This window comes from Benincasa hispida, chromosome 1, assembly GCF_009727055.1.
Source record: "Benincasa hispida cultivar B227 chromosome 1, ASM972705v1, whole genome shotgun sequence".
Classification (NCBI taxonomy): domain Eukaryota; kingdom Viridiplantae; phylum Streptophyta; class Magnoliopsida; order Cucurbitales; family Cucurbitaceae; genus Benincasa; species Benincasa hispida.
In genome coordinates this window covers 45,422,468-45,429,230 of record NC_052349.1, presented here as the reverse complement: position 1 = coordinate 45,429,230, position 6,763 = coordinate 45,422,468, and the positions used below count along the sequence as shown (strand labels likewise).

General features: G+C 23.6%; 1 pseudogene; it reads left to right on the top strand.

The window, feature by feature from the left end:
* Positions 1 to 1,553: 1,553 nt before the first annotated feature.
* The window catches only part of LOC120088100, a 5,953-nt pseudogene continuing 743 nt past the window's right edge, over positions 1,554 to 6,763 (top strand).

The following is a 6,763-nucleotide window of genomic DNA, read 5'->3' as shown; positions in this document are numbered from 1 at the left end:
ATGGGATTTTCTCTCGAATTCAGGCAGTTTTTGGAAAACATTATAATTTTGTACGTACACATACTTTATAATTAAATATATATATTTGTCTTTGTTATAAAATTTTAACATTTCTTAAAGAAGAAAAGAAAAACCACAATTTTTTTTTTCTGATTTTACAGGACAGTCCTTTTTAAAGTTTCATGTTTTCCATAAAAATAACTGCTTTTCACTTTCAGCAGACTGCCCCCATTTACATTAAGAAATTAACTCGGGATCCACCATCAAATTCAATTTTCTCATTGTGTTTTATTCCTACTTATCACTCTTTCTTCTATTATTATGAAAAACAACTCAGTCAAGGAGAAAAAGGTTTTTTTCCCTAAATTTTGTATCCACTTCAATTTAATTTTTAAGTTTCAAAATATTACTGAATATAATTATTTTTATTTTTGAATATTAAATTTCTTTCTTTCTTATTTTTTAAAATGATATGCATATTTCTTAAATATGATGATTGAATTTTTTAGCCAAATTTCAAAAGCAAAACAATTTTTTTAAAAAGTTATTTTTTTATTTTTTAAAACTTTGGCTTTGGTTTTTTAACCATTAGTAAAAAATATATAACAAACAAATAAATTTAGAGGTGAAAATAGTGTTTATATGTTTAACTTAAAAAAAAACAACAACAAACAAAATAGTTATTAAATAGAGGCTTACATTTTAGGTCTCCTTTGGTAAACCATTTGATTTTTTATTTGTGTTTTTTTTATATAAATTAAGTTTATTTCATTCACATTTTTTACAATAGTTTGCATATTTAAGTACAATAGTTGAATTCTTAACCAAATTTAAAAAAAAAAAAAAAAAAAAAAAAAAAAAAAAAAAAAAAAAAACCTCTAACCTTTTTGTTTAGTTATTAAAATTTGACTTGATTTTTTAAACCATTGGTGAAAAGTAAATAAAAAAAGAAAAAACTTAATGGTGGAAATAGTGTTTATATGTTTAATTTTAAAAAACAAAAAACAAAAAACAAAATAGTTACAAAACGGGACCTTAGTTTTTTAATTTTGAATTTAGTTTCAATTTAGTCTATCAATTTCAAAATATTACAATTTTACTTTTTAAATTTGAGTTTGTTTCAATTTCATCCCTAGACTTTAAGATTTATACATTTATTTTTTATTTTTCACTAAATATCTACTTATCATCTCTATTAATAATGTATGCTAATCAATTCAAAAGAATTAAAATAATCATAATGACTCAAAGTTTTACTATTAAAATTAAATTTAAAATTCTACATCATAATTATTTTAAATTAAATAATAGACATTAACATCAAAGATTGAAAGCAAATATTAATTTAAAAATCAAAATTAAAAATATAAATCTTTTAAATTGAAATAAAATTCAAATCTGAGAAATAAGATTATTAACCCTAAATCAAAATCAAAATCAAACTCAAGAACAATGCTACTAAAATTGAGATTAATTATGATTAATATAATACAAATTAAGCATTGATTAAATAGTGACAGGTCAGATGGTGTTTGTATAAGCCCCATGTTCCCTTCTTCACTTCAGCTTCAAACTTCAATTTCCCTTTCTTTCTCTCTCTCTCTCTCTCTCTCCCTCTCCCTCTGATCTGTGATTGCATGAAAATGCGTGTTCATTACATCTCCTCCACAATTCTTCTTTTTCTTTTCCCTTAAATTCTCCCATTTTTCTTCTTTTAATCTCTTCATTTTTAACTTCACACTCCGACATCCCCTCCGCCACCGTCGCCGTCGTCCTTCACTCCCCTTCCTCCGATCGCCGTCGTCATGCTCCGATCCTTCGCCAGGTTCCTTTTAATTAGTTTATTGCTGATTCCTTTTTTTTTCCTCTCTTTTGTGATGGAAACGATCGTGACCGTTGATTTTTGATTTTTTTAGAGAGATTGAGATTATCGGTAATGGTCTTCTCAGAGGCCGTTTCAGGTCGTTTTCTTCAGTTTCCAGTCGGAGACGGTAAGAATTCCATCATTTATTTCTTCTTCGATTTTAATATTTTCGTTTTGGCTTTGTTGATTTCTGTTAAGGAAAAATAAAAAAGAGAATAATTAATTAATGGAGGTTTTTTTCCATCCTTTTTTGTATTTTGGATTTATGTGATTTTTGTTGTTTTTAATATATATATATATATAATTCGGAAGCAAGATTCTCATGCCTTTCCTTTCGTGATCCGCCGTGTTTAATATTAATAAAATAATCATTTCTTTCTTTAAAAAAAAATAATAATAACAACTAAACCTTCTTTTGAAACTAAGCTTGTTCATTCGTTCCAAATCGAGGATAAGATTTCGTTTCGTAATCATTTTATTTTTTATTTTTGTTTTTGAAAATTAAGCCTACAAACACTATTTTTATCTCCAAAGTTTTATTTTTATTATCTAATTTTCACCAATAATTTAAAAAATCAAGTCAAATTTTGAGAACTAAAAAAAGTAGCTTTTAAAAAGTTGTTTTTGTTTTTAGAAATTAGCTAAGGATTCAACTATCGTACCTAGAAAAGATACAAATCATGTAAGAAATATAGATGAAATAAGCTTAATTTTCAAAAACAAAAACAAAAATCAAATAGCTATCAAACGATACGTAAATATTTGATTTTTGGTTTTTTGTTTTTAAAAATTAAGTCTATAGACACTACTTCTACCTCTAAATTTTTTTTTTTACATTTATTATCTACTTTTTAAAAAACAAGCTATATTTTAAAAACTAAAAAAAAAAGTTTTAAAATTTTGTTTTTGGATTTTAGTTAAAAATTCAACCGTTGGACATAAGAAAGAAACAAATTATTTATAAGAAATTGAAATAAAAATAAGTTTAACCTGTAAAAAAACAAAAAAACAAAATGGTTTAAATTTTTTGTTTTCTACAAATACAGATCAATATATCTAATTTTATATTAAAAATCAAATCGAACTAGCCGATTGATTTGATTTTTCAATTTTCTGTTGCACTCCTACCTCCGACCATCATTTTGTCTCATTTTGTTGTTTTATTATTTTTATAGTGTTTAAAAAGTTCAACAAATGTTTTTAAAACTTATTTTGAAATATAATTTAAATCTCTACTAAATCTTAAATTTGATATTTCAAGGTTAATTTTTATATAACAATAATAATTTTCCTGTCAAAAGATATATTATTTGAATATAGTTACAAATTTTATAGCGAAGATGTTTTAACAATTTTTTTTAAAAAAATCAATAATAATAAATATTAAAGATTAAATTTAAAATTTATTAAAAACATATAATTAAAATTAAACATTTAAATACATCTACTAAAATGAATGGTAAGCAAATTAGTGTGATTGTACATGATGGAATAAGTGCCATTTATAAAGTCATGACCATGGGAGGGTGATCTTTTATTTTTGCAAAAAGCAAGTCCATTAGAATAATATAACTTTTTTCTTTAAAAAAAAAAAAAAATTATCCAGACACATTTTGAAAGAATTCTTATTCTTTAAAAAATATATATATTTTTTAATGAGTAATATCCAAATAATCATTGAGCTATAAGTTTTAATGGCTTGACTAAGATTGTTTTTTCTTCTTCTCAAAAGTAGATAAAAAGAATGAGAAAAATGTTTCATAAATTACATTATGGCTTACTTGGGACAACATTTTGAATTAATCTTTCTTCTTGTCTATAGGTGTAATTGTTTTTAATAACTATAGTTAAGTTGCATATATTAAGTTTGTTGTGCAATTTAAACAACTATATATAAAACTTCCTAAATGCATTGTGAATAGAATATTAAAAAGAGGATTGATATAATCAAATAAATAGTACTTGTTTTTCATTAATATGAATAATTTTCATCTTCTTCTCTTTCTCTTTCTACTTATTTGGTAAAAATGATGTATAATTGTTCTCACCACATTGAATAGGATTATTTTGGAAGAAAATTATTTATTTAGACGATTTTGAGTTGATTTTAAATTAGATTAATTCAAAATAGTTATAAACCACCAATTATGAAAGTTTGAGTATTTGGTTTAACTTTTCAAGTATTATATTTTGAAAATAAATCATCTTGAAAAATTTGAAGTGTTTGGCAAACACTCAAATTAATGAGTTTAAATAAAAGTGATTTTTTAAAAATATTTTCTTTATAATCTATCCAAAAATGCCCTAAGATTTAAATCGATGTCAATTTGAGTATAATTCAGTAGATAAACACATTAATTACTATTTTAAAAATCAACAATTTAATTTTCTACCCCAAAATTATTGAATAAAAAAAGACTTTAAGTGATATAATCTAAAAGTTAAGAGATATGAATTGCTTTTTCCTTAATAAAATCACTCTACACCTATTCCTTCGTTAGGTGTGGAATATGAAATTTTGAAACTTGATCTTTAGAAAAATAGGTTACTATTTTGATTCATATAATTTGAATTTTGTTCAATTTTAGTTCATGTAATTTAAGTTGTCTAATTTTAGTTTATATACTTTGAAAAGTTTAGTCAACACTACTAGTTTATTGTTACTTTTTGAAAAGTTTTTGTTATATATTAAGGTTTTTACTATAATTATGGTATTTTTTGCATGAAACTATTATTATATTTAACAAAAATTAATTTTGAGGAACTAAATTTAAGATTTATTAAAATTACAGGGACTAAAATAGGACAATTATAATTATTGAGACTAAAATTGAACAAATTTTAAAAGATAGGAACGAAAATGTTATCATAACAGTCAATGTGAATTTAGCTTAACAGTAATTGATATGAACTTATTTCCTAGAGCTTAAATATCCGATCCCTTATCCTTCCATTGTTGTATATATATATATTATGACAATTAATCTAATAAATTCAGCGAAGAAAAGGAACCTATGAGTAGCCTCATACCATTCGCTTTCTTTTCTGTCACACTTTCTTTTTCCGCTTAATGTAATAAATATTTAATTATAATCCCGAAAATGAGTCATGCTTTTATTCCTATATTCATTACCACATTTCTTTTTAATAATAATGCATTACAAATTTTCATATTTTATGGTTTAGATAATAATAATAATAATTGTGATAAGAGTAATAATATTAAGGCTAAATTATGCAGAATATACTTAGAAGAGACGTTTCAATTAACTCGAGAAAAAAGTGTTTTACGAAAAATTCATTTCTATTTAAATATTTTTTTATAAAAATTAATTAAATATACTTAAAAAACTATTTTGAATTGATGAGATTTTATGTTCTAACTTAGATTTTGGTTATTATTTGGGTTACGAAGAGGTTGATGTAAGAATTAAAGATCAAAGAAAAATGAGAATATGTATATGAAAAAAAATGAAAATATATAATTTGTTTAGAATTGATTCTCTTCAAATTTAAGAAAACTTCAAACAAATTGATCATTTTATTAATGGTAGAGCATTTTTTAATTTTTTTTTTTTTAGGAAAAAATCTTTTTGGTCCCTAGGTTATGGGTCTAGTTTTTATTTCGTTCTTAGATTTCAAAATGTTATACATTTAGTAGCTTTTGAGTGTTTCAATTTAGTTCTTAGGTTTCAAAATATTACAATTTTACCATCGACATTTTAGTTGTGTTTCAATTGAGTCCCTAAATTTTAAAATTTATATTTTTAACCCCAATTTTTCACACATTACTCATTTTTTCGTCTTTATTGATAATGTATCTCAATAAATTTAAAATAATTAAAAGAATTATAATTAATCAAGTTTTATTATTTTTAATCACTTTTAAAATTAAATTCAAATTTTCACTTTATAATTATTTTAAATTAATAAAAGATATTGACATCAATGATTGAAAATGAGTATTTAATGAAAAATTAAGGTTAATAATACAAAATTTTGAAATATAGGGAGTAAATTGAAACAAAACTCCAATTTAAAAGATAAAATTGTAACATTTTGAAACCTATGAACTAAATTGAAACCAAACTCAAAACTTCACAACTAAAGGTGTAACATTTTGAAATCTAGGAATCAATAAAAACTAAACTCAAAACCTAGAGACGAAAAGGGTACTTTTTCATTTTCTTTTTCTTTTTTTAAAATTTTTTAAAAGTTATTTATATATATATATATATTTGTTCATATATTAACGGTTAAGAATATTTTTAACTTTTTTCCTTTTTTTTTTTTATTAGTTTGAGGATATTTTTCAAACTCTTAAAAATTTAGAATTTTTTTTTAAATATTTAAGAAATATTTTTTAAATAAAACATTAACGATTTTCACTCAAAATTTAAGGGTATTTTTCAACTCTTTTAAAAGTAATGTAAAATCAAATATTTGATTCTTGTATCTGTCTAATATAAAAGAGAATAAAAATTGAATTTAAAGTTAAATCTTGGAATATAAAATGAAAACTTATAAAGCTAGTGAAGTGCAATTACAAAGACTCAAATCCACTATCAAGATCGCTGCATGTGATAATATATAAGCAAATATGAAGGTTGGAACTTCAAAAACTTGGATAAAAAATAGAGTTTAAATTTAGTCAATTATACTGACTTCTGTTTATATTAACAACAAACATAATGTTTAAAAAATAATCGTTATTGTTGGGCCTTAATTATTCACTTTTTGTTTTCCGAATCAGGCTGGAAGGCAAGGTGGCTTTGATAACCGGGGCAGCAAATGGGCTGGGCCGGGCCACAGCCCAAGAGTTTGTGGATCAAGGGGCCCAAGTGATCATTGCCGACATAGACACCACACTGGGCCCACAAGTAGCCGAGCAACTGGGCC